This window comes from Ascaphus truei, chromosome 3 (assembly GCF_040206685.1).
Source record: "Ascaphus truei isolate aAscTru1 chromosome 3, aAscTru1.hap1, whole genome shotgun sequence".
NCBI lineage: Eukaryota > Metazoa > Chordata > Amphibia > Anura > Ascaphidae > Ascaphus > Ascaphus truei.
Genome location: NC_134485.1, coordinates 314,837,352 through 314,864,775, shown reverse-complemented (window position 1 = coordinate 314,864,775; position 27,424 = coordinate 314,837,352). Strand labels below are relative to the sequence as shown.

General features: G+C 44.4%; 1 pseudogene; it reads right to left on the bottom strand.

Moving 5' to 3' along the window:
* Positions 1-18,500: 18,500 nt before the first annotated feature.
* On the bottom strand, positions 18,501-18,599 carry LOC142491759 (U6 spliceosomal RNA; annotated as a pseudogene).
* Positions 18,600-27,424: the final 8,825 nt, after the last annotated feature.

Genomic DNA, 27,424 nt, shown 5'->3' with positions numbered 1-27,424 from the left:
CAGGGAAGACCCGTTACAGTTGCATAAATAGAACTTGTTTGGGGTCCCCTGAGCCTATTTAAAGCTTGTCTGGTATTGTGATTTCAAGGTAGACGATTTAGTTTTTACATCGGCATACCTCCAGATGGGGAGGTATGCATTAATGCAACAGGTTGCAGACTTCTGAGTCACCCATTGATGCAACTGTATATGCAGTTACATTACAAAATAGCAATCAGGTTTAAGAACTATGGGTATAATATTGGAAAGAGCGATACTAGTTTAATTTCTATAATCTGTTAGAGCTTGGGGGCGCAAACTATTTTCCTTGCGCCCCCCTGCCGGCGGTCCCCTCACCTCCGCGCCCCCTCTTACCCCCTCTCCGGCATCATGACGTCACATGATGCCGCGTTGCCGTGGCGACGCGTGTGAGAAGCCGCCGGAGCCAAGGTAAGTTAGGTTTAGAGAGACCCTGCAGCTCCCTCGGCACTTAATTTAAGTGACTTCGGGAAGCGCGCGGGGCCTCTGTAAACCCCCGCGCCCCCCCGCACTCAGTCTCGCGCCCCCCAGTTTGCGCACCGCTGTGTTAGAGTATGACATTTAACAGGAGTTATTACAAGATGGCAAGATTTTGGGGGGTAACCCCCCTTTTTAGGGTAAGTCCCAGAGAAAGAACCGGGAGTGTTTGGAGCTGCATGTAAGTTGTTTAAAACGGGGCACTTTTGAACATTTCCATTACAAGACAGGGAGCCTTCATGCTGTTATGTCTTTTTTTTAGGCATAAATATAGATACTGGGGAAAGGGTATAAGATCCTTAGCGTGACATGCTGCGGTTTATAATTACATCAGGTCTGAGGGTAAAGAACTAGGCTTTGTGACGCTCCAGTCTCGCGGCCTTTTGGTAGTCAAGGTGCAGATTTTCCTCAGGGAACAGGCTTTCTCTATACAGCTAATCATGGTATATTATGGTGTTAGCGTATTGAATAATCAATTGAAATAAAAGACTGTGGGGATGGATACTTGCAAATTTTCTATGCATCAAGGGCGTTGTTTGCAGTGTTTTACGGATGGACCGCGGTGTGTATGGAACAATAGCAGGGGGAGTGGTTTGATCTCACCCCGTTCTTTTTATCTGACTGTGTGGTTCATTTGGAAATGGCTGAGGGTAGTGCCCATCGAAATAACAGACATCGAACTGGTTCTGGCGTATGTTAACTTTTATTTATTTCATTCTTGTATGGAGTGGGGAGGCATTATGTCGGTTTGTATAGCCTTCTGGGGTCAGTCTCCGGAGAGTGTATACTGCGTTTGGCTCGAATTCTAAAAGGAGCAGGTTGGCCAAGTAAGTTTGGTGTCGGATACAATGGTTGACGGAATTGGTAAGACAATGGAGGTTTCATTGTTATACGGGGTGAGCATACATACGTGATGGGTTTGGTGTGATGACGGGACAAATACATTTCGCATTGGAGCCGCATCGCATCAAAGGCAGTAAGCCCCTAGTTGTAGGCAGATCTGGGACTTGGGGATTCACTTGTCTTCTGGGCCGGTAGCCTGGCGAAAGAGCAACTTTTACGACTGTCGATTTGGATTTCACCCGGGCCAGGCTTGCATTACGTGGTTGGGCAGTAGAGGTTACAGTGGATGCAGGTTTTGCCTGATTTATTAAGACAGCAACGGTTACGCTGCCGCCCGGATCTTTTGGTAATACATGTAGGGGGCAACGTCTTGAGTTATAAGCGCTCAGTGGTCTTGTGTGAGAAATGAAAAGGAATTCGGCAAGTACAGTATATTGGTGGCGTTTAACAATAATATTAATTTGGTCTGAAATTATGCCACGGTTGTGTTGTATTGGGGCTAGGAACCCCGGGGTAATTCTGATTTGTAGGTGCAGGATAAACAAGGCCATGGGCAGTGGCGTAGCTAGACATTCGCGGGTCCCAAGGCAAAAAAATAATTCAGGGCTCAATTAATATTAATAATAGAATTTTTTCTCCATCCCTCCCATCCTCTCCCTGATCCTCTATCTTAGGGGTGCGCAAACTGGGTGTTGCGCGAGATTATCTATGGGGGGCGCGGGGTTTACAGAGACCCCACACGCTTCCAGAAGGCACTTAAATTAAATGTCAGGGAAGCGGCGAAGGCCTCTGTAAGCTTCACTTACCTTGGTTCAGACGGCTTCTGGAGACACGTCGCAATGGCATTCATAACACACAGAACCAAGGTAAAGGGGTGGGGGGCACGGAGAGGGGGACAGTCGGAAGGGGGGCGCAGGAGGAAAAGATGGCGCTCCCCTGCTCTATTTCATCATCCCTCATATCTCCCCATCCCTCCTCCTCATCATCCCTCATCATCTCCTCTCCCCCTCATCATCTCCTCTCCCCCCTCCTCCTGCTCATTTCTCCCCCCTCCTCCTCATCATCTCTTCTCCCTCATCCCCCATCCTATCTCTCCTCCCTCCCCTCACATATATGCACACAAAAACTACACCATATGCACACATATCACATACAAATACACATTTATATTCAACATATTTAAAAAAAAACACAATATACAACATATACATGCACATAATGCATGACACACATATGCATTACACCAGCGTTTCCCAAATGGTGGGTCGCGACCCGGCACCGGGCCATGGAACCAAAATTGCCGGGTCACAGCGAGGCTGGCCGCGCGGTGTGTCCCGTCCCCCCACTCAAGTTGAAAAAAATAGCGGCGATTCCCCCCGCGGTCCAGCGCGCTTGCGCTGGGCAAGCAGGGCCCGCTCCCTTCCTCCCCCCGCTCCCAACGTGGGACGGAGGAGGAAGTACCAGCTCCTCTGCGGCCCGCAAGTTATGTGGGACGGAGGAGGAAGTACCAGCTCCTCTGCGGCCCGCAAGTTATGTGGGACGGAGGGGGAAGTACAAGCTCCACCTGCGGCCTGCTTCCCCCCGCGGCTAGCTTCCCGAGCTCACCTACCCTGGCACCCTCTCCCGAGCCCACCTCCAATGCCCCCAAGCCCACCTCCCGTCCCGGGCAGCAGGGGATATCGGGGGCAGCAGGGGAAAGCGTCCGGCGGCAAGGTAAGTCACCCCACCCAGTCACTGTCTCCCACCCAGTCACTGTCTCCCACCCACCCAGTCACTGTCACCCACCCAGTCACTCTCTCCCACCCAGTCACTGTCTCCCACCCAGTCACTGTCACCCACCCAGTCACTCACCCACCCAGTCACTCACCCACCGTCTCCCACACACCCACCCAGTCACTGTCTCCCACCCAGTCACTGTCACCCACCCAGTCACTCTCTCCCACCCAGTCACTGTCTCCCACCCAGTCACTGTCACCCACCCAGTCACTCACCCACCCAGTCACTCACCCACCGTCTCCCACACACCCACCCAGTCACTGTCTCCCACCCAGTTACTGTCACCCACCCAGTCACTCTCTCCCACCCAGTCACTCTCTCCCACCCAGTCACTGTCTCCCACCCAGTCACTGTCACCCACCCAGTCACTCACCCACCAAGTCACTCACCCACCGTCTCCCACACACCCACCCAGTCACTGTCTCCCACCCAGTTACTGTCACCCACCCAGTCACTCTCTCCCACCCAGTCACTGTCTCCCACCCACCCAGTCACTCACCCACCCAGTCACTCACCCACCGTCTCCCACACACCCACCCAGTCACTGTCCCCCCCTACCACCCAAGTGTCCCTGTGTGTGTATCAGTATCAGTTTGTGTGTGTGTGTGTGTGTGTGTGTATCAGTGTCTGTGTGTGTATCAGTGTCTGTGTGTGTGTATCAGTGTCTGTGTGTGTGTATCAGTGCCTGTGTGTGTGTATCAGTGTCTGTGTGTGTGTATAAGTGTGTGTGTATCAGTATCAGTGTATTTGTGTATGTGTCTGTGTGTGTATCAGTGTGTGTGTGTGTGTGTAGCAGTGTCTCTGTGTGTGTAGCAGTGTCTCCCACCTCCAATGCCCCCAAGCCCACCTCCCGTCCCGGGCAGCAGGGGATATCGGGGGCAGCAGGGGAAAGCGTCCGGCGGCAAGGTAAGTCACCCCACCCAGTCACTGTCTCCCACCCACCCAGTCACTGTCTCCCACCCACCCAGTCACTGTCACCCACCCAGTCACTCTCTCCCACCCAGTCACTGTCTCCCACCCAGTCACTGTCACCCACCCAGTCACTCACCCACCCAGTCACTCACCCACCGTCTCCCACACACCCACCCAGTCACTGTCTCCCACCCAGTTACTGTCACCCACCCAGTCACTCTCTCCCACCCAGTCACTGTCACCCACCCAGTCACTCTCTCCCACCCAGTCACTGTCTCCCACCCAGTCACTGTCACCCACCCAGTCACTCACCCACCCAGTCACTCACCCACCGTCTCCCACACACCCACCCAGTCACTGTCTCCCACCCAGTTACTGTCACCCACCCAGTCACTCTCTCCCACCCAGTCACTCTCTCCCACCCAGTCACTGTCTCCCACCCAGTCACTGTCACCCACCCAGTCACTCACCCACCCAGTCACTCACCCACCGTCTCCCACACACCCACCCAGTCACTGTCTCCCACCCAGTTACTGTCACCCACCCAGTCACTCTCTCCCACCCAGTCACTGTCTCCCACCCACCCAGTCACTCACCCACCCAGTCACTCACCCACCGTCTCCCACACACCCACCCAGTCACTGTCCCCCCCTACCACCCAAGTGTCCCTGTGTGTGTATCAGTATCAGTTTGTGTGTGTGTGTGTGTGTGTGTGTATCAGTGTCTGTGTGTGTATCAGTGTCTGTGTGTGTGTATCAGTGTCTGTGTGTGTGTATCAGTGCCTGTGTGTGTGTATCAGTGTCTGTGTGTGTGTATAAGTGTGTGTGTATCAGTATCAGTGTATTTGTGTATGTGTCTGTGTGTGTATCAGTGTGTGTGTGTGTGTGTAGCAGTGTCTCTGTGTGTGTAGCAGTGTCTCTGTGTGTGTAGCAGTGTCTCTGTGTGTGTAGCAGTGTCTCTGTGTGTGTAGTAGTGTCTCTGTGTGTGTAGCAGTGTCTCTGTGTATGTATCAGTGTGTGTGTGTATCAGTGTGTGTGTGTGTATCAGTGTCTCTGTGTGGCTGCGTGTGTGTGTCAGTGGCTGCGTGTGTGTGTCAGTGGCTGCGTGTGTGTATCAGTGTGTGTGTCGGTGGCTGTGTGTGTGTGTATCAGTGGCTGTATGTGTGTGTATATCAGTGGCTGTTTGTGTGTCTGTGCAGGCCCTATAGGCCAGTATAGGCGATAAAATTTTTAGTGGGTCACGAAGGTGAAGTTCAAAACTAACCGGGTCATGGAAAAAAAAAGTTTGGGAAACCCTGCATTACACACACCAACACACACTTATAAACACACACACTTACCAACACAGACACACACACACACCATCACAGACACACACACTTACCAACACAGACACACACACACACACACACACACTTACCAACAGACACACAGAACCGTGAGAGGAGCAGCTATGGAGTGCTCTGCAGCACCACCTGCTGCCCAGAAGTGGTTAAGCAGGAAGAAAGCCCTACTCGCCTCCTCCCTCCAGCTGTTCTATGATCAGCCCCACACTCCGCAGCCGGCATCCACCGCTCTGCTCCTACCCACCCAAGCCTCTCTCTATCTGAAGAGACAGATGGGCCGTCGACAGGGAGGGAGAGCGGGCCCCCCAAAAGAGTGGGCCGCCGGGCTGCCCAGGCTAAAGCTATGCCCCTGGCCATGGGTAAATTTATAAAAGGTTTGGGAGACTATTCTTTAAAGCAGTGGTGCGCAAACTGTGGGGCGTGCCACCTTGGGGGGACGCAAGATTATGTAGGGGGGGCGCGGGCTGCTTGCAGGGAAACCTGGGGCGGGCAGAGCTGTGCACGGGCGGCCAGAAGCTCCGTGCTGCTGCTTCTATGTGTCTGTGTCTTGCAGAGGGGGCGGGGCTTCTCTCTGCACACAGACAGCCCCTACTTCTCTTCCTGTCTGCTTCCCGCACCAGTTTTCAGTAGCATGGGGGGTTGGGGGATCGGAGCATGTCGCCCCCCCCAGGTGAAAGTGTTTGTGTGTGTGTATTTGAGTGTGTGTGTGGGGGGATTGAGTTTGTGTGTGTGTGTGTGGGGGGGGGGGGATTGAGTTTGTGTGTGTGCGTGGGGGATTGTGTGTGTGTGTGGGGATTGAGTTTGTGTGTGTGTGTGTGGGGAGGGATTGTGTGTGTGTGTGTGGGGGGGGGGATTGTGTGTGTGTGGGGGGGATTGTGTGTGTGTGGGGGGATTGTGTGTGTGTGTGGGGGGGATTGAGTGTGTGTGTGGGGGGTTGTATGTGTGTTGGGGGGGGGGATTGAGTGTGTGTGTGTGGGGGGGGGGATTGTGTGTGTGTGGGGATTGAGTGTGTGGTGTGTGTGTGTGTGTGGGGGATTGAGAGTGTGTGTGTGTGGGAGGGATTGAGTGTGTGGGGGAGGGATTGAGTGTGTGTGTGTGTGGTGATTGATTGAGTGTATGTGGTGAGTTTGTGTGTGTGTGTGTGTGTGGTGATTGAGTGTATGTGGTGAGTGTGTGTATGTGGTGATTGATTGATTGAGAGAGTGTGTGTTGTAATGCAGTGGTGCGCAAACTGGGGGGGCAATGAGGCGCAAGATTATTTAGGGGGGCGCAGGCGGCGTGCGACGAAAACTGGGTGCGCGGGCTGGCAGACGCTGTTTCGCGAGGGGCGGCCAAGAAGATGTGCATGGGCGGGCAGCCGAAGATGTGTGCGGGTGGCTGAAAGGGTAGTGCAGGTGGCGGCAACGTGATGGTGTGTGAGCGCACGCGCAGGGGCTTCGGAGGTACGGGGAGGAGCACGCCCGAGCACGGTGAAGTCAAACGCCCCTCCTTTGGTGTCTGCCCTGCAATAGCGCTGTGTTAATGCTCTCCTCCGCTGGCAACCTGTTTCGCTGCGATCCTCTGCAAGTGAAAGGGTAGGCTGCACCTATATCACTCATACTATGAATGTACAGAAATAATACAAAAGAAAGTGAAAACACAACATTGAAAACGGGTAAAAATAAATAATACTGTAGGTAGGAGTTTGGATGACAATGGGGATAGCAAGACAAAAAGCATGGAGGGGAAGGAATAAAAAAAGGGGGGGGGGAGAGGGAAGGGAGGTAGCAAAGAGGTGGATGAATGCCCCCCCAAAGGATTGCCTTTGTGCACGTACGCTCTCCCAAGCTTGGCACATGGGGAGTCAAACAAAATTGACTTTGATGTGCGCTCAGCAGCAGTCAATACACACACACACACACAGCCACACACAGACACACACAGACACTCACACAAATAGCCCCGATCCACGCTTGCAAAATTATGCAGGACACCCTGTGCTCATGCTTGGAGAGTTGGTGATGTCACCGCTCTCAGCGGCAGCGTGGACGCAGCCTAATTTTGCAAGCGCGAGCTGTTGAAATATGTAAGTATTTAAACATATTTGGATTTATATTGTATACCGTTTAATAAAGGTTTTTTTTTTTTTTGTCATGTGATTTTGATTACATCAGGCAGGGGGGGCCCGAGAAATTTTATGGATGAAAAGGGGGGCTCGGCATAAAAAGTTTGCTCACCCCTGGTTTAAAGCACACATAGTAACGAGGCCATACCTGGTTGGGGTTTGATAATACACCTTTCAATTATTGGGTACAATATATTTAATATTGGGTTTGTATAAGGTGTAGAGGTAGCTTGTGCCATGGGGAGGGGGGGCAAGGACCATTTAGGTGTAAATGTCCTTGGCCATGGCGGGGTTTTGGTGCCTGCCAGACATGGTGATCCCAGGAGGTATGTGGATACCGGCTGTAATGGGGCCCTCACTGTGGCGAGTGGAAATTTTAAGCATGTCCTTTTAAGGGCAGCAGTTGGAGTCATAAGTTACGGCGACGCCCTTGGGCTCTGTACTATGGTCGGACTGCCTGGCAGGGGTTAAAGAAGCGTTTTGGTAACAAACTCTGGTTTCAAATTAAATAAAGCTGTGGCCTTGTTTATCTGCAAATTATGTGTTTGTTGTTCGTTGATGGGGAGAAAATGGGCATTTAGCTCGCCAAGAAGGTTCCAGCAGTAAGGCAGGGGACTCTTGGCTTGCGGGTGCCTCTCCCCCCCTTTTTTCTTATTGTAGAGGGCTGTGTGCAGCCTTCGTGCGCTCCCCTCCCTGGGAGGAGTTAAGCCCTGAGTTGGGGGCGAGGCGTAACGGAAGGCTTGAGGGTAAGGAATTTGAAGGATGCATTGCGTGCGAGGGGGAACCATTCTAAATTGGCCCTTCAGGAGTTGAAGATTAATTTTGTTTGCAGAAAATGTTTAATTGTAAACTATTCATCCCAAGGTAAGTACAATGGACTCTGGATCATCCCTCAAGGTTGGACGAAAGAAGATTTCACTAGCAACAAAGGAAAGGGTTTTTTTTACAGTAAGGGCAGTTAAAATGTGGAGTTCATTACTCATGGAGACTCTGATGGCAGATACAATAGATTTCTTTAAAAAAAAAAAGTAGTACCACCAAAGCACTACTGTTAAGCTTAGACGCAGAGAAGGCGTTCGATAGAATATACTGGCAATTTCTGGACCAGACTATGTGTAAATTTGGCTTTAAAGACACATACCTAGAGGGGGTCCGTAGACTATACCAAAATCCATCAGCAACAATAAAACTACCAGGGGGGACTAACCAAAGATTCGAGATAACTAATGGGACTCGACAGGGGTGCCCCCTATCTCCTCTCCTCTTTGCGCTAACGATAGAACCACTGGCTTCAGCAATACGACTCAATAAAGACATCCAGGGAATAGATATTGGAAATAGGCAGCATAAAATTTCTCTATTCGCAGATGATGTCATCTTAACCCTCTCCAAACCCCAAACCTCATTACCCAACCTTCAAAAAGAACTCCGAGACTTTGGAAAAATCTCAGGATATAAGATAAATAATGACAAATCAGAAGCCCTGAACTTAAGTCTGCCAGAGCCAGAGGTGAAACTCCTCAAACTAAACTTTAATTACCGTTGGAGCTCCTCCTGTATCAAATACTTGGGAGTTAAGATATCGAGGACCTACCAATCACTATATAAACATAACTATCCGACCATGTTCCATAAAATCAAACAAGATTTGGAAAAATGGGGAGGATATCAAATATCATGGATCGGGAGAATGATCTCGGTCAAAATGAATATACTCCCTAGATTATTATATTACTTCCAGACTCTCCCGGTCCACATCCCTGGCTCAGAATTGAAAAATATTCAAAAATCAATCTTCCATTTTATTTGGCAAGGTAAAAAACCTAGAGTCCCCAGGTCAGTTCTCTTGGCTTCAAGGGGGAGAGGAGGATTAGGAGTTCCAGACATTACAAAATACTATCTGGCCGCACAATTGAGACAGGTGGTAGTCTGGAACGCAAGCCCAAATCAATATTGCTGGCTGGATATAGAAACGCAATATGCCGAAACGCCTTCACTGCCGGCTTGCCTTTGGTCCCTGAGCAGGGAGGACATGCAAAATAACAAATTCAAATTAGGCCCAATGAGACACACCTGGGAGACCTGGACGAAAAGCAAACTCAAGTACAAGCTCACATCGCTACAATCCCAACTCATACCAATCCACAGAAATCCGAAATTTCCACCTGGCTGTGAGCCCAGACAATTTGACCAATTTCAAACCAAAAACATTAAAACGATTGCCGACCTCCTGAGCCTCGGGAAGTTCCTGAGCTACCAAAATCTACAAACCAAGTATGACATAATAGGACTGAACGTGTTCAAGTACCTACAAATTCGGCACTTTCTCCAAACATTATCCCCAACATTGGAATTTCCCCCTCTCACAGGTTTCGAGAGACTTTGCAGCGAAACAGATCACCAGAAAGGTCTAATAACACAAATCTGCACAGAGCTAGGAGGGACTACAGAAGTCCCCATGCATGACTACATGCTGCATTGGGCAGCAGAATTGGATATAGTTATAGACCGAGAGGACTGGGAAAGTATTTGGGAAAATGCCTCAGGAACTTCCATATGTACCACAATCAAAGAAAACATTTACAAAATACTGTTCCGCTGGTATCTCACTCCAGTCAGAATAAATCAAATCTACCCACTGGCATCCGATCTATGTTGGAGAGGCTGCGGTCAAAAGGGGGACATGGCCCACATTTGGTGGACATGTCCGGAAATTCAGAAATACTGGGAAACAACACAAAAATTAATAGAGGAGGTCACAGACCTCAAAATACCTGTCGAACCGCTGACCTACCTGTTGGCCAGGCCCCTAGACTATCTGGACCGACCAACAGGAAAATTAGTCTCCTTCATCCTCACGGCGGCTAGGTGTGCGGTGGCAGCCGCCTGGAAGAAAGTGTCTCCCCCCTCGAAACAAACAATAATAAGAAGGGTGCAAGAAGTAATGGACATGGAGAGATTGTCTGCTTTCCTTAAGAGGTCTTCCACCTCATTTACAGCAATTTGGGACCCATGGTACACCTATTTGGCGCATATAAGACGAAACGCCCCCTAACAAACCAGAAGCCCAATTCACATTAAAGCCCAAACCAGAATCACCAAGGTTCTGGGGATCATGACCACCCCCCGCTATACCCTTTGTACCCTCTCCTCCCTCCCCCCCCCCACACCCTGCCCCCCCTTCTCTACTCCCTCTCTGTTTCCATACTCGCGCCTCCCTGATGGACTTCGTGAGATCAGGGAGGCGTTGAGCCTTTTCTTTTCTCTTTTCTCTCAAGAAAAAGAAAAAAATGTACATTAGGCTGACATATTGTTTATACCGTACATACCATGTAATTGTTTAACTGCCTAATAAAAAAATTTTTGGAAAAAAAAAAAAAAAGTAGTACACCTTTTTTAGAAAGTAAAGATATACAGGGATATAACAAATAAGTAATCATGGGAAGGATGTTGATCCAGGGAGTAATCTGATTGCCAATTCTTGGAGTCAGGGAGGAATTTATTTTTCCCCTTAAGATATATCATTGTATTTCATACTTGGGGTTTTTTTGTTCACCTTCCTCTGGATCAATATACTGTAAGTATAGATATTAGATTAATGATTTGTCGTCTAAATTTATCATAGGTTGAACTTGATGGACGCATGTCTTTATTCAACCTCATCTACTACTGCACCGACACACTTTATTCGAGCAAATACCCAGTATGTACCTGGCAGATACCTGGAATGCGCCGCTCCTCACCTCTGACAAGCCCCGTTGCATTTGCCTTCCCAGCCTGGGTTCATGCCTGGCTGACGGGCGGCTGATCTGTTAAATGATAATGATTAGGATTTAATAGGTTGCAATGCTTCGCGTGTCTACCAGATGGCATAAATTCATGAATTGTAATGCAGTATATATATATATACTGTGCAGTATTGCAGCCAGCAGGAATAAAATGCTTCAATCCCTGCCTTGAAAATACCTCAATGCACTCGGGCAGAAAACAGTCACAAACCTCAATACACCCGGGTATACCCGAATTCGTGGGACTAGCCGAGCTCGAATAAAGTGTGTCGCCAGTGTATGTAACGATGTTATTAATATATATTTTATTATTATAGATCTTCTGTCACAGCGTTTGGTTGGGTTTTGATGCTTGCCAGACATGGAGAGCCCAGGAGGTATATGGATACCTGGTATAATAGTGCCCTTATTGTGGCGAGTGGAAATGTTAAGCATGTCCTTTTAAGGGCAGCAGTGGGAGTCACAATTTGTTTATCCACAAATTATGTGTTTGTCATACTTTGATGGGGAGAAAATGGGCATTTAGCACACCATGAGCCCCATAGACTTTAATGTCTCCATCATTGCAGGATAGAGGAGTGATGAAGTAATATTGCTGAAATGAATATACTGTGATATTACTGAAATGGACTGGGGTGGTCTCTGGAGAAGGATTGAAGACGATGTTCTGTTTCCATTTTGTCTGTTCTGTTATGTTTTTTTTAGTGTCAATTTTATGTGTAAGAATGTGTGTGTGGTTTGAGTAAGATTCGCTCACAGTCGATTTACGAATGTGCCTGAAGTAATGCCCAAATTCCTGGTATCAAGTAGTATATGTCTCCTATAGAGAGCTGTTTTAATCTAGTTTTATTGTATAGTGGTAAAGTGAAATAAGGCGCAAACAAATAAAAAGTGAACACTAATAATAAGTGACTAATCAAAATCTTAAATAGGTGATAATGTGATAAAATTTAAATCAATACAGCTTCACCCCCTGCTCTGGAACCCACAGGAAGGGGTAGTCTTCACTCTTCCCCCACAGTAACAGCAAAACACACAAAATCCACGGGGAGCATGGGGAGGAAACAAAAATAAATTTAAGTGCAGCAAAAAAAGGCAACGTGGAAAAAAGCCTTCAAATGACTTGGCTCTAATGAATTAACTACTTACAAGATGTAAGAGTCAAATAGGCAGGGTTGACTCAAACAGTCACAGGTAAGTGGATGATGCAGTTGTCATCAGAGTGGATCGGGTCCCCAGGATCACGTACCCCAATGTTGAGAGAAAAACTGGCATAGCACAGATCACTCGAGATAAAATAGCTTTATAACAATAAAATATTATACTCACATTCTAACAATAAAATACGGGCATATCACACTGCATTAGTGTAGGAAGATTTTAGCCAGCTGGCTCACCGTCCTGCAACGTTCCCCCACTCCTCTGCCTCAGCCCCCGGTCAGCTGTTACACTGCTCCGACTGGCGTCTGACGTCACTTCTGGGTTCGTCGCGCGGTGAGTGCTGGATCTTCCTGCAACTTCTCTGCTGTATGCTCCGGTCTGAATGAAAACTCCCACTCTACGCGTTTCAAAAGCAACTGCTTTCTTCCTCAGGAGTGTGGAGCCTTGTGACACATTGCATGCTTTTATATCTTGGTGATCTGATTAATCAACAGGTGTAAACCATTCCTTAAAGTGCTACTGGTGTGGCTAGTACAGATACAATTGCTCATATACAAACATGGGGTTAAAATCTTGATAAACACATCTTTTGTAAGGGGATACTTGGTAAACGGGATAGGGAATGAATCTTGTTATGAGAATATAAATTTAAATATAAAATATAAGTGGTGGTACATGCTATAAATTCAAACATATTTAACTCACTGATATCACTGGTATATATACACGATCTGCAATATGCATGATCTACAATGGCAGACAATTTATACAAATTAATTATAAAATTATGACAAACTTGCAAATGCATTTTAACAAATTAATTATAAAATCCTAAAAACCTACAATTGGATGATGATGAAATATAAATGATCATGGAGGTAATATAACACTTACTACCATACAAAGACACTTACTACCATACAAAGAAACCTAAAGTGCACAGATAATAATGGCTATTGGATAGATACTGAGGAAATTGGATGAAAAAACTCCTAAAATGGGGGAGACAAAATCCACATTAGAAACAGATACAATTATTTCAAAAATGGAAGAATATCTAACTCCATATTTAATCCCCTTGGGGTGAGACTTCCTAAACGATGGATCCAAAAGGATTCTCTCCTCAAAAGTTCATTCTCTCTATCTCCCCCTCTCCAGTGTTGTTTCACTTGTTCTATAACTGTGTAAGTCAAACCTGTGGCATCTCCTTGATGTACTGTGGCGAAATGATCAGAAACACTGTGTGTTTTTATTTGTCGTTTAATGCTGCTAAGGTGTTCTAGGATCCTAGTTCTAATGGGTCTTGCAGTCTTGCCCACGTATTGCAATTTACATGGGCACTCTAATACATATACGACGTGATCTGATCTACAGGTAAGACTTGTTTTTATGTTAAAGCGTTCATTAGTGACATTGGAGCAGAAGTTTGCGGTGTTCGTAGATTTAAACTGGCACGCCCTGCAGGTTTTGCACCCATAGAACCCCGTGTTTTGGCTCAACCAATTATTCTTACTTGGGTTTCTCTCTCTTAATGCACTGGGCGCCAACTTGGTCTTCAAATTGTCAGCTTTTCTAAACAATACATTTGGTCTCTCTGGAATCACACTTCCCAATATAGAATCATTTTTCAGAATATCCCAGTGTTTGTTTAGAATCTTTTGAATGTTTTTAGATTCCTTATTATAACCCGTGATGAATGCAAACTCTAAATGTTCTTTTTTCTTTTTGCTTTTAGGTCTCAAAAGCTCGCTCCTAATTCGGCTGTCAGCTTCTACAATTGCTCTATCCAATAACTTCCCATCGTACTCTTTATCCAAAAATCTTTGTTTAATAAAATCAGCCTGTTTTACAAATTGTTCTTGGTCTGTGCAATTTCTTTTAAGTCTGTTGAACTGTCCCAGTGGCACATTGTCCATCCAACGTGGCAAATGTCCACTGGTTCTTAAAATATAATTATTTTTGTCAATTGACTTAAAAAAGGTTTTGGTCTTGATGTTATTGTCCTCTATATATATCTCCAAATCTAGAAAGTGAATCATATTTGAACTAAAGGTACTGGTAAAATTCAAATTTTTTGTGTTTGTGTTAATATAATCAAAGAAAGAGTTTAGCTTTTCTTCTCCTCCCTTCCAAATTAAAAACACATCATCAATGAAACGGCGCCAGAGCACCAGGCCCGACCCCGGTACCTCTCCCATGGGCCAGATGGTCTCCTCCTCCCAAACCGCCATGAAGAGGTTAGCGTAACTGGGGGCAAACCTGGTGCCCATCGCCGTTCCACAATTCTGCAAATAAAAATCACCACCATACCAAAAGTAGTTGTGGGTTAATATGAATAATATACTATCTACAATGAAGTCTGCCTGATCCTTTGGTAATTCTGAATCCTGTTCCAATATATATTTGATGGCTGCGCAACCTTGTTCATGATTTATTGACGTGTACAATGATGATACGTCGCAGCTAGCCATAATGAAATGGTCTTCCCATTTTAGTTCAGTGAGTGTGTTTAAAATATCCATAGTGTCTCTCAGATAAGATTTTTGCTTTGATACATATTTTTGTAAAAATCTGTCGATGTACATGGACAAATTTGCTGTGAGGGAGCCAATCCCCGAGACAATAGGTCTGCCTGGGGGATTGGCTACACTCTTGTGTATCTTTGGAAGATGATAGAAAACTGGCATTCTCGCCTTATCTACATATAGGAAATCATATTCTTTATCATTGAGAATGCCAGTTTCCCTTCCCCTATCCAAGAGACATTTCAAATCAGTTGTGTATTCATTAATTGGATCACTTTTTAGTTTGGTATAGGTAGTTTTGTCCTCTAGGAGGCGTAGGGACTCCTTGTTATAATTTGCCTTGTCCATCAATACAACGCCTCCTCCCTTGTCCGCCTGTTTAATGACCAAGTCCTCGTTCTCCACCAGTTCCCTTAAAGCTTTTTTTTCTTCTTTTGTAAGATTATCCTTGATGTTCGTTTTATTCTTCATAAGATCATCGAAATCACTCGTGATCATTTTGAAGAAAACATCTACATTATTTCCTTTTGCGAACTGTGGATAGAATGTGGATTTTGGCCTTAAATCAGTATGGACAAAATTTCTCTCCTCTTGTACCACCACAGGAATCGTTGTATCGTTACTTGGTTCAAGATTCCTTCCCAGGAAATATCTTTTCAGGGTTAGTTTGCGCAGATATTTATTTGCATCAATGTAGAGGTCAAAGCTGTTGTGGCCTCTCACTGGTGCAAAAGAAAGACCCTTTGAAATGACCTCCCTCTGAGGTTCTGTGAGGACTACAGAGCTTAAATTAAAGATGTTATCATTTATTTTGCGCTTTTTTTGCGCTCTCTTTCTTTTTCGTCCTCTCCTCCCTCTAAAGGTCTTCCTCTTTTTAGATTTTTGGACTCCTTTTCCATCAGTGGGAGGTAACGATTTTTGTTCTCCCACAGAGTGGATGGGCCCTCTGCGCCTAAAAAAAACTCTGTTTTTTCCTGTTGTTTATCTCTCTGAACCTCTCTTTTCTCCCTTTCTTCCTCCCTTCTCCCTTTCTGTGATTTCTCCTTCTTTTTTTGATATCTCTCTTCTTCTCTTTTATCTTTCTTCTGTTGGTTAATCGGAGTGAAATTTGCTGTACCCCCTACTTTAAATTCATTTGATTCTAATCTCTCCCTATGTGTGGAGTGATCCTTTTCTACATTCGTTTCTCTATATTTGTAGTTATCCTTTTTGTATCTATCCTGATTTCTCTTAAAATTTCTCCCCTTATTCCAGTTTCTCTGCTCTCCTTTTAAATAATCTTCTTCATCTCGTTTGAATTTTTTAAGTTTATTGGTTTCAGTTTCCTTTGAAATAGAGTCTATTTTAATTTGCAGTAATCTGTCTTTATCTTTAAATTCACTGGTGTGTTCTACTATAATTAGTTTCTCTTGGATTTCTTTTATATCCTCATCCAGTTGTTTCAGATGGGATTTTTGCTGTTCAATAATCAAGTTTATTAAATCCTCTGAACACTTATCCAAAATGTTATTCCAGTGTAACAGAAAATCTGCATCCTCTAGATCAAAGGAAGGTTTTTTACCAATCCTTAATCCCCTAGGGACTCTACCACAATTTTTATATTCCTCTAAAAAAACTACATCCAACCACTTCTTTGTATCTTTGATCATAAATCGTTCTAATTTCTGAAACTCCTCTGTTATCATCTTCCCCACATCATTTTCATCTATTCTAATTTCCTCTATTGGTGCAGAATCAAATTTGACATTTCTTAATAAACGTTTTGAAAAAACAGTAGTAGTACTTTCTGTGATCTCCATGTATTCTTTTTAAACGTGCAGCCCAATCACCTGAAAACTAGTGCAATTGTATAGTGGTAAAGTGAAATAAGGCGCAAACAAATAAAAAGTGAACACTAATAATAAGTGACTAATCAAAATCTTAAATAGGTGATAATGTGATAAAATTTAAATCAATACAGCTTCACCCCCTGCTCTGGAACCCACAGGAAGGGGTAGTCTTCACTCTTCCCCCACAGTAACAGCAAAACACACAAAATCCACGGGGAGCATGGGGAGGAAACAAAAATAAATTTAAGTGCAGCAAAAAAAGGCAACGTGGAAAAAAGCCTTCAAATGACTTGGCTCTAATGAATTAACTACTTACAAGATGTAAGAGTCAAATAGGCAGGGTTGACTCAAACAGTCACAGGTAAGTGGATGATGCAGTTGTCATCAGAGTGGATCGGGTCCCCAGGATCACGTACCCCAATGTTGAGAGAAAAACTGGCATAGCACAGATCACTCGAGATAAAATAGCTTTATAACAATAAAATATTATACTCACATTCTAACAATAAAATACGGGCATATCACACTGCATTAGTGTAGGAAGATTTTAGCCAGCTGGCTCACCGTCCTGCAACGTTCCCCCACTCCTCTGCCTCAGCCCCCGGTCAGCTGTTACACTGCTCCGACTGGCGTCTGACGTCACTTCTGGGTTCGTCGCGCGGTGAGTGCTGGATCTTCCTGCAACTTCTCTGCTGTATGCTCCGGTCTGAATGAAAACTCCCACTCTACGCGTTTCAAAAGCAACTGCTTTCTTCCTCAGGAGTGTGGAGCCTTGTGACACATTGCATGCTTTTATATCTTGGTGATCTGATTAATCAACAGGTGTAAACCATTCCTTAAAGTGCTACTGGTGTGGCTAGTACAGATACAATTGCTCATATACAAACATGGGGTTAAAATCTTGATAAACACATCTTTTTTTGCTGCACTTAAATTTATTTTTGTTTCCTCCCCATGCTCCCCGTGGATTTTGTGTGTTTTAATCTAGTTTTAACCAGGTTTTAATGATCTGTAAGATAATTGGTTTAATAATTAAGGAGTGATTATTATATTCTGCCTAGTTTAGACAAGAAGGAAATCAAGTGTATATAATGCCTGCTTGAACACTCCCTAGTAGAGAGTCTCATTGACTTGTGAATGTGTATGATCATACTCTGTGCTTTACTGTGCAATAAACTACTCATTATCTAGAACTCGTGTTTGTGAGTTTGCAAACAACGACAGGAGCTTCCAAGTAAGTGAGCATCTCTTGCGAAGGCACCTTAACAGGTACAGTTTATTATGTGCACTGATCAGTTTACTGATGAAACAATGGTACCTTTTGTATTTATAGAGTGATGATTTACTTATTACATGTAAAACAAAAAGAGCAATCTCCAAGCTGTTCTAACTAGCTAAGTGAGATAATGGGTCTATCTAAATGCGCAGGCAGAAATATGTAGAAGAGTACTCAGTACAAGGTACAAGACACAGAAACCTGGTACAGTACAAACTAAATGCAGTAGGTATGCAAAATTATATAATGCAAGCAATTTTCTATAATCATAACCTTTTTTGGGATACATTTATTAATCTGAAAACTTTGTGCAAAAATGTTTATTCTATTTAGATTACAGGAGAAGATAGTTTTCTGTAGCACAAAGGGATCTAAATCATTTTGCGAGTTTATAAATGTTTATAAATGTAATGGTAAATCCTGCTTATCAATTTACAGGCATTTGGTGCATGTTTTTCAGTCAATCATTGTATACTTGTCATCCTTACACAGGGACCATGCTAATCTGCTCTGTGTTCTTAGTTTTGTATGCATGCTTCCGAAGCGAGTGGCCACAAAGTAAATGGCAATGCCATAACTGTGTGTGTCTTGTAAAGACCACTAGGACCTCTTCCACCCTTGTCATGGGGAAGAGCAAAGTTTCTGCCCTACACACAGAACAGGAGACAAGTGATGAGCTACAATCAATTATAAACAACACACAGAACCCCAGAAAGCTCATTTTGGGAACCCCTGAGCCCCCACAAAATATATATGTATATAAGTGTCAAAAAGGAGAGCTATTGAGCGTGGAAAATGTATACAACAAGCAACAGAGAAGCCCAATGCTACATCCAACATGACAAAAATACACAGTAAAATACTTATATATTCTCTTGAAAAAGGGTCATTTAGTTTAACCCTTTGGCCAAAGCGTTGTAAGCCTGTGAGCCACGTCAAGGCAGACACAGTTCACAGGTCCTAACACTACCTCATAAAATACTAATATACCTCTATTAGGATTAAATTAATTGTAGCATTGGGCTTCTCTGTTGCTTGTATACATTTGCCACGCTCAATAGTTTTCCTTTTTGACTATACATATATATTTTGTGGGGGCTCATGGGTTCCCAAAAAGAGCTTACTGGGGTTCTGTGTATTGTTTGTTAACTTATTTTCAGCTGTCTCAGCTGTTTGGAGATTAGTGGCTCCTCCTTCCCAGGGGTTTAAGCCCGCCCCTCCCCACTTCCCAAGTCAGCAGGTCTCATTCTACTGGATAGAGGATAGAGGCAAATGAGAATTTTAATCCAAATAGAGATATATTAGTAATTTATCTGGTAGTGTTAGGACTTGCGAACAGGTGTCTGCCTTGTCGTGGCTCGCAAGCTTACAACGCTTTAGCCAAAAGGTTAAATTAAATGACCCTTTTTCAAGAGAATATATAAGTATTTTACTGTGTATTTTTGTCGTATTGGATGTGGGCATCTCTGTTGCTTGTTGTACAATCAATTATATGCAGAATTACATTGCGGAATATTCACAATTCTTAGGAAATGTGTCCTGTGATGCAAGTGGGAAGCAAAGAAGTTATTCTACTTTTAAGAGTTCATCAATAGTGAAACAAGCCCAATAGAGAAACTAAAAATAGAAAAAATGCAAACAATCGCATATTCATTTTATTGTTGGTTTAAATCTCTAAAGTCATAACTACCACACAGGTGTTTGACTCGGATATGTTGTTTGATCCATTTGCAGCTGAAAAACTAGTAATGCCCAAAGGCCTCTTGGTCTCCTGGGATCGCAATCATGCTTGATGTAACAATCACGTGGTCGCAACTGACCCCCAGTGATGTGAACAGTGTAACACTTGCGCTCACTATGAACAAGGTGGGACCCCGGTACTGAGGTGGGAAAGTATAGAACTGCGCACCCACAGCAGCGGAGGCACGCCTGGAAAGTGGGTTGTCAGCGTAGCCGGGTATGGGTTGGAGAAAATGGGTTAGTCCAGATACTTGCTGAGGTTGTGGGGCGGAGCCAGCAGCGTAGTCATTGTCCGTTGTGCCGTGGTCACGGGTTGGAGCTGGTGGGATAGTAATGGGTCCAATAGCCATGGTCAGGGATGGAGACGTGTGGGTAGTCAGAGGCAAGCCGGGGTCGTTATCCAGAGAGGGTCAAATAGTCAAGCCGGGTCGGTACACCTGAGATCAACTGGAAGCAAGAATAGCAAAGCACAAGGCAAGGCACAACAAAGCAGGAACGCAGGAACACAAGGCTACAAGGGTTTATGCTCAGCAATGAGTGACTGAGCATGCAGGGTTTTTATAGCAAGGCTGGAGCAATGAGTGTGAGAGGTGGAGCGGAGCTGCGGCCCCTGCGGAAGCAGGGCTTGGACAGAGGATGCAGGAGACAGGTGAGCATTGTTAGAATTATTAGGAATGTTGCCACGCACCTGGGGAGTGGTGCACGCGAGCTGTGCGTGCGTGACGTGAGCGGGGAGTGGGGCCAAGCTCCGTGATGTTCTGAGAGAGCCTCCGTGTGTACCCGCGCTCTGTAAGGGGTGCGGAGGTGTGTGGAGCAATAGCCCGATTCCTTACAAACAGAAGGGGGGCTCCCAATCGCACAATACAATTTCTCTCTAGATATTCTCTGTGCGTCATAAGAGTCCCTGGCGTGCCAGCCTTCATGACGTACAGGGAATACAAGGGCAGCCTTAGGGTTAGATGGCTTCTACAGTATGTCACATTATATTGTTAGGTTAGAAAGCAGCAGTCCATAATAGCTTCTGTTTTTAATCTTTGTACTGAAAAAAAAAAAATGCAATTTTGCCTTTTATTCAGCTGTTTGTAGCAATGCAGAGACGTCAAGCCGTTACCTTGGGAGTGTACCAACGTCACTAGTATGAGCAGACTATAATATTAACTTGTTCTATTCCTTTTCAGTGTTTCAATGTTGAGTGGGTAAACCGTAGACAGACTTACCCAACCTAATTTTTCTCAGCTACAGTATGTAGAACCCACATTACCTTTTTAAAAATGACTTTGTATTTGTAGTCAGTAGGATTTATTCTATGTAAGTGTGCCGTGGCTGCTTCTGTTTTTGTAGCTTAATATCAAATATACACACAATCCCAGCAAGCTCTAACACCAGAACCCACCATATGTATACAACAAAAGACAAAGATATCCAATGTGACAAAATACATAGTTAAATACTTCAATGTTAGTATTCTCATGAATAAGGGTCATTCAGTTGAACCCCTTGGCCACGGCATAATATAGACCTGTCCTGCAGTAGCAGGTTTTTCCATGTTCCTGTGCAGGACAGGTCTATTGAGACATTTCTCCCTCCACTGCAGAGGTAAATGAGAATGTTCACAGGTGGTGTTAGGACCTGCATGGCGGTCATGCCGTGACGTGGCTGCAGGCTTGTAACGCTTTGGCCAAGAGGTTTAACTAAATGATCCTTATTCATGACAATATTAACATTGAAGTATTTAACTATGTATTTTGTCACATTGGATGTAGCATTGGGTATCTTTGTCTTTTGTTTAATAGAAAATATGCACAGAAGAGTCAATCTAAAACATGAATTGCAATGTGCAATGCAATTTGCAAAAATAGTATGTCACTGTTTGTTTGAAACTGTACTAACAGTCCCCAGACACATGTTAACATCCCTAATCTCCCAACCTAATTACATCTTTTTTTTCCCCTGAAACTTAATGCAACTGCTGTTCAATTCCCAGGTCAGAAGAGTTAAAAATATCTTATAGGCTGAATTGGAGGCCTTGTTTCCAGGGCAAGTGAGTCTCCCAAAATGATGGGAAGTTAATTATTTTGCTGTGTTAGTCTAGTAGCAAATATAAACAATACGACTAATAAACAGAATTGGGAAAAACATCTCAGACAAGTTTTTCTTTATTTTTTATTGACAATATGCTTTTCAATAAAACATGTTATTCTGTGCCAACAAACATGTTTTCAGATTTGAATACATTGTATCATAATAACATTTGTGAAGATATGCTGTAAAACAGCAAACGCCTTTTATGAAGGAGTCCAAACCAGGAGGTTCCCAGGTGTAGGAGGCTGTCAACTTTTAACCGGTTGGCTGGTACAGTAATTACTTGCATCTTCCTGTTGGTGACCCTGTCTCTTCATTGTGAAGATTCTGTAGGGACACAAAACGTCTTGCGCTCTTCAGTACTTAAGGGGCAAGTGATGCATACAAAAGCTGCAGCCCAAAAAAACATCGCTGTCCCTCCAGCACTGAGGGGGCAATAGGCCTGTTGGGTGCTTTTACATAATATACTTTTATACCAAGACCATGCAATTCTAATTCACAAAGCGCCTTGTGGCTTATTCACTAGAATCCGATTTCAATTGCAACATATTGTACGACCAGTATAGCACATATGTTGTCTTTTGTTTTGTTTTGTAAAATCTAAAAAACAAAAAAAGTATCCCTTTCTGCATTTCCCACCATCACATAATATATTGTGTAAGATCCCTGTTGCTGTCAGATATTCTATGGCATTCGGAAATAAAGCTGCTGGGTGGGATACACATACTGTACATTGACAGGATTACCACATGCACAGGTTATTTACAGTAGAATCCAAAATTCTTTGGCTACTGGCTTTAATAGAATGTGCCTTCCATACCAAAATGAATACACAATTTCCTAGTACAGTAAATCACATAACTTGACATTTTTTGGCAGCATGGCATTCTTTGAAAAACATTTTTTTGAACACTTCCCTGTATCATGTATTGATTAAAAGAACAACATAGTGTGCCGGGCAATCAGAAAAAGATTATTAGCATTCATACTCCAGGATTCACTTAGCCACGATGCTGGCTATTGCAACCAGAGTCAATTCTGGATCGGGTGTGATACCCAGCATCGCAGCTTAGAGAATCCCAGCCATAACATTTTTCAACTCAAATTTCTTAACTCAGTTTATAAAGGATTGTTGTGCCCAAACATGAAATTATTTCAAAGGAATATATAAATGCCTATGTTTTGTAATGATCATATGACCAGTTCATGTAGAATTAATAACTGTTTAGTGTGTTCTGACATTGGTACAGTTTATAGATGTTAATTGAGAGTCCCAATGAATCAGTCCTCCTATCTCTCCACAAGTTCTAAAATAGGAAATTTGCATGCTAAAATCGGTTGGACTTTATTTATGAATGTAGAGGCTCTTTTTGATGGTTAATGGTCAATAACTTGAGTGGCTGTTACCAGTCGAGAACAGCTGCCACTAAATAAACATCTTGTCTTGACTTCCTTCTTGTTCCGCCATGCACGTCTCCAGAAAGCAGTGGACATAACTCAGTGAAAGGTGCTCTGTGACAATATAGAAGTTACAGTAGAAAAACTCACATCTAAGAACCAGATCCATAGTCAAAACAAAAAAGTGTTCCCAGCAATCAAATTGGAAGATATCAGGACAATAAAATATGGTCAGAAAAAACAGTATTGCTGAAAGAATAAGCCAAGCAATCTAACATGACTACTGTAGTACAAAAAAAAATACACATTAGACAGACAATGCAGAAAAATATGATAATACAGTGGATAAGTATAGATAATACTGTGGCAGCTAAAATACAGTAATGGTTCACAAGCTATAATGATGTGTCTTTAAATGCATATAACCCATTAGGGATGCATATGCATTTGGCCACTAAAGAGAACATATGGAAAGGGGAATTTGTGCCTATCGTATCACTCCACCCTGAAGGTGAGACCAGTTTAACAAGGGCGACAGATGGGAAAACCTGAGGACACCCTTAGACGGTCAGTGCCCCAAAACATGGTAATTGGATTGTGGGTTTCACAGTCCTTGTGAACATTATAGTGGAAAATGATTCTAGTAAATGTTCTTCCCTGTTCAAGTACCTGGAAATCATCTGGGAAGCATGTCGAGTTTATGGGGGCTTTGCATAGTGGGTGTTACGTTTGTGTACGTCGCTTGTTACTGTCCAGGAGACAGACCCGCTAGGCAGAGGTGGGGTATATAGCCGGAGCCGTACCTGGGATATAGATCCTGAATGAGTAAGACTCATGGGGTCTGTTGCAGGGTACATGCAACTACACATGTGGGTTTCTTGACAAGGCTTATTTATTTAGCCTTAAAAGATATACAGCACACAAAACAAAAATAGCTTTTCATCAGCAAACAAAAGAAAATGGCTTTTTCTTCAGCAAACCAAACAAAACAGTTTCTCTTTAGCAGACAGTCTATATATAAGGTAGCTACCCTTTTTCTATGCAGGGGACAGACAGTTCACAATTCAACTACTTTGCTACTCAGACCTTGTTTCAGTAATCTCTTTAGCAGCTTACTCCTCTCTCCTCAACAGCCAGGCTCCATGTGTCTACAGCCTGGGTTTTAACACACCTTGATTAGGCAGCTGGGATCCAACTAATTGTCCTGAGGTTCCCAGCTGAAGTTAACCTAGTCAGTGCTGCACTGCAGACTAGACATAGGTTTTCCAGGCATATAACTGGTGGCTTTTATTTACCCTGTCACAGGGTCCAGTTCCGGTGTCAGGGCAGGGTGCAGTGGCAGGGTTGAGGTCACTTTTCCGGGGTCAGGGCAGGAGAGAGTCACAATGGTCAGTCACTATTCTGGGGACGGGCCAGAAAGAGGCAGAGAAGTCCAAAGGCAGGCAAAACAGCACACAGGTATTCTGACAGGGACAAGGTATAGAGAACCTTGCACAGGCAAGGATTTCCTGGGAATGACAGTCTTATAAAGAGAGGTGACAGGTGTGAGCAATTTCCATCTCAATGAGGCTGACTTTCCATTTTGGAAGTGAGGGCAGTAATTGCCAGGAAGCAAAATGGCCGAGGTTGCTTCAGTGTTGGTGAGTGAGGTCACTTCCTGTTGACAGCCATCTTGGTAGAGGCAAAAGGACAATAACCTCAAATCTCGGCCATAATGTTAGAGGCAGCGAAGTCAGGAGGCATCCATGTTTGAAGTCCTCACAGTATCCCCCTTTTTAGGGGAAGACTCTGAATGCCGAGGGCAGGGGCTTGACATGAAAAGCACTGTGAAAAGTCCTGACCAGGGCAGGACCATGCACATGGCAAGTCTTTACCCAGCTCCTCTCTTCAGTACTGTAGCCCCTCCAGTCGCCAAGCTACTATAGGCACCTTCTAGAGATATGGGAGTCCATGATCTTCTGGATGACACACTCCAGTTGACCATCCATGGATATGTTTGCAGGAGTGGGTAGAGTCCTGAAAAAATGGTTCCAGATGTTCGGTTTTAGCAATGAGACATAGAAGGTGGAGGGAATCTTGAGTGATGGGGAAAGTTGAAGTGGGAAGGCCACCTCGTTCACCTTCTGGGAGATCCTGTAAGGAACGATAAAGTGGGGTCCCAATTTCTTGGCCCAGTCCCTCCAAACTTCCTTCCTCAGGAAACCATGAAAGAGTGTCTGCTTTCCCATTTGAGCGGTTCAGATGAAAAGTAATTGATAATTCCTCAGTGGAAATCCTTGTCATCCCCTGTGATGGAGCAGCCTGTAGGCGAGGGCAGATAGATGCACAGACAGAAGGTTCCGCTTAACTGAATTGGTTTTATTAACCACAAAACAGCAACCAAAATATTGTGACTACTGTCCCTTTAAGGCAAAGCACAAAATAATAAACCAAAATCCTATTTCCATTAGGGAAACGAACTACACCAGCAGGTCCCTAGCTAACGGCGCTAGCCAACTAACCTGGTTCCCAGCACAAAACATATGAAACAGTATTTAGAAAGACAGGGAACAATAGTGAAAGTCTTCTGACATTGTTGCAGTGATTCCTTCACAGGGTCTCCATGTCGCTCCTTCACTCCTTCACTCACACCGGTTCTGGGGAGCAATCTTTATCCTGGGTGTGATTCCCAGCTGGACCCCATAGGCCTGCTTCCTTCAGGCCTAGACTGAACATAACAGCCAGGCTCTCTGCTGGCTGGGAGAGGTCTCTCTACCCTCCTGGGGAAAAACCTAGCTCTCTTTCTCTGACAGCTTCCTGTCTTTAATCCCTGCACCATCAGGAGTTGATTGTGCACAGCTCCCTGTTCAGGTGTGAAATCCGACACCCGTGAAGTCTGGAAAGGGAGTTAACCTCTTCAGTTCCTTACATCCGTGTATGAGGAACACATATGTAACAACTTTAAAATACACAAAATAAAATTATAAACATTAGCAAAATCAGCATACCCACTGTATACTAGGGATTTATACTTAACCGTATAACTTTTACAGCTGGATAAATGGAATAATTACTTTCTGTACACAATGTGTCACAGAGACTTTTAACCTTGAACCAGACAATATAGTATGTAAGTACGTAATACATATGCATGTAAACTGTAATGCACACATAATAATACATACATAATAGTATTGTTGACTGACAGGCAACCTCCAGAGAGGAACCTTACAGACCTGCATAATAGAAACCCAGGCAATGCATTCCTCCTAACATGGGTAATACTGGATTGACTTAAACAACTCACACATACAGGGAATCAGTAATAGTGTGCAGGGTCAGGTTTATGCACCTTACTTCCTTTGTCATCAGGGACTTCTACAAAATAGCATTGCTGTTTACCCCCTTAAGCTGCCAAACTCCACTCTCTCCATGTACACATTTCTGCCCACATTCCACACATACATCAAACCCACCTATACCGTTCACTTTCAGCCATACGCATCAACCGTTCTGGTACATATGAATACTCATACCACTCTTCCTTCCTGATTATGTCCAACAGAACCCTGTCGGCTCTACTGGATTGGGTCAAGCCATGGGAATGAATGGCACCTGGGAGAACCCATATCAATGGTTCTTCTGGGGGAGGGGGAGACTCAGAAATATCAAGAATGTCCTCACTAAAAGAGCACCTGTAGTTCATACTATCAAGCATCTTGATCAAGATTTCAGTTTCCTGCTCCTCTGTGAGCTTCTGTCTTGCCTTATTATCGTTTGTCTTGTGTAACGTTTGTGAGCTTGCCATAGTTATCACTAGCACTAGACTATTTACATTCAGGTGTTATGGAGAATTTGAGTAATTCCTCATTGGGGGTTACCCAGAGAGCGGACACTTATACATTGACAGAACAGGAGATTAATTGTATTCTGTTTAAGTCTACCACAGAGGAGGCATTTGGACCGGACAGACCCATTGATCATTTACGGGAGCTGGAACGCCTCAAGAAACGTGAGATAGAACTGCACTCACATGGGAACACATTGGCCGAATACTATCGCCAAATGTTAACACCATGTGGATTCAGAATTAATAACAGACCGACTATAGGTTCTGATAACCTTGCATTCTGTGATAAATGGTGGCAGCTCCTGAACAAAGCATTTGATT